Below are 2,317 nucleotides of genomic sequence, written 5' to 3' on the forward strand. Positions count from 1 at the left end.
ATATATATATATATATATATATATATATACACATACATACATACGCGTGAAGTTGTATATATGTTAATATGTAAATATACATGTATACACGAACACACATACACACATATATGTGCGTGTGTGTGTATATGTTTGTGTGTATATGTTTGTGTGTATGTAGGTAAGTATGTTTATACTTCCAACTGCAAGTAATTATATATCAAAATAAAAAATGTATGATGAGGTACAAACATACACGAAACAAGTCTAGAACCGACAAAACAAAAATAACAGGTATACATACACATACATAAACATCTATTCACTAGTTTCCATGTTTAGATTAACGCAGATTCAACGACCATTGCACAGGTGTTATCATATTCAAGAATCACTCAGTTGGAAATTACCACGTAAATCCTGGAGAGTTGGAAGCAATTAGTATGTGTTGGCAGCTGGTCAAGACAAATTGACCATTGCTACTGAACTTAGAGCATGGCCAGTTCTATAAATGTATTAAGTAGCACGGAACACATTATTTCTATCCAGAAACACTTCACTTCATACCAATTGAAACTATAACATTGACGCAATACTATTATTACTAACCTATTATTATTATTAATGTATTTTTTTTTTTTGTTGAAGATTTGATTTTGCTTGTTTTCAAACTTTGCTGTTTGAAACATAAATAAACATAACATATGTATATATTTTTTATGCCTGGCTCATTGTTTCGGCATAAGGCCAACTGTACAATGCAGCCATCATTGAGGCTTTCCTGCATTAGTAATAGCAGCCAAATTTTCAATGAGATCTAAGTTTTCTCAAACGGAGGATACATACTCAAACACTACCATACTTACTGTGAAAAGACAGTCCTGATTGGGCTACATTTGGAGGTAGATTTGCATAATTGTACAGCGAGATTTGTACAATTGTACAGCGAGATTTGTACAACTGTACAGCGATATTTGTATAATTGTACAGCGAGATTTGTACAATTGTACAGCGAGATTTGTACAATTGTACAGCGAGATTTGTACAACTGTACAGCGAGATTTGTATAATTGTACAGCGATATTTGCATAATTGTACAGCTAGATATTATTAAGCCACAACTGCGTTAATCTAAATATTTGGCTCTCGTCGATTAAATTTGATCTGCAAGAAAACAAGCAGGTTAAAATTAGTATCATGGTATTGTTCGGATAATTTCTGTAATTTAACGGTATAATAAGGTGTAGTGCGGATGATTTTGACGACAGTGCTTCTTTCTGCTGGAAGTAAACACGCACATAAAAATACGAAAAGCAGAGAGAATGGAGAAATGGAGAGAGAGGTGGAGAGGATGATATAGATATTAAAACGAAAGAAACATTGAAACATTTGATGTCCAATAAGTTACCATTAAATCCGTACAGCCAAATCAATGGCGCCATAACATCTGTGCTATCTCGTCTCAGAGCCAAATCTAAGGGCTAATGTCGGTACTATAGTTCACTTTTAACGCCAGTTGACCCTCACCAAGATGCTCTATTGTCAAACAGAATTGGCCAAAGATATGTGTAAGTGCAATAGGCTTGAAAAAGGGTAGTGACTGGGAAAAAATTTGTTTAACTGAGATTATAACTGGAACGATGCGAACAAATAAAAAAGAAAAAAAAAAAGAAATGTTCAGAGAACTAAAAACAAAACCCAAACAGATAATTTGGTAAATTTTAAACAATGGAGACTTTTTAAAAAAACAATGGTGTAATAGGTATAGGGAAAATATTTTCAAAGCCAAATACCATGAGAAGCTTTATATTGGCATTTTTTTATTGTGCACTGCAAAGCAGAATTCTACAGAAACGTGTCATGCATAAACAAACATGAATACGCATAAACACACACACACACATACACATTTTCTCCGTCATTCTCTCACGAACTTACGCACTCATATTTACACATATTTGTTCCTCGCTAACGTGTATTTAAAGGAACTAGGAGAATTGTGTTTATGCGGCAGATTGGTACCTTGAACCACAACCACAAATTGACCTGCAGATGTCAAAGGCGAAATTTGGCAGTGAAAAAGTGTACGGAACGCCGCCGTATATGTATGTATATATGTGTGGGTGGGTGTGCATTGCTGTGCGCATGCATGTGGATTCTGTTTCAATAGCGGTGTAAACCATTAAAACACGCGGGCGATGTCCCAGCGTAACTGTAACTCAATGCCTGATGTATACAAGACTATATACAAATGAATATGTATGAGTTTGTAAGTAAATATTTATGTATGTCTGCATTTGTGTACGTGTATACATGCATACATATATATATATATATA

The sequence above is a fragment of the Octopus bimaculoides genome, chromosome 6, assembly GCF_001194135.2.
Source record: "Octopus bimaculoides isolate UCB-OBI-ISO-001 chromosome 6, ASM119413v2, whole genome shotgun sequence".
NCBI lineage: Eukaryota > Metazoa > Mollusca > Cephalopoda > Octopoda > Octopodidae > Octopus > Octopus bimaculoides.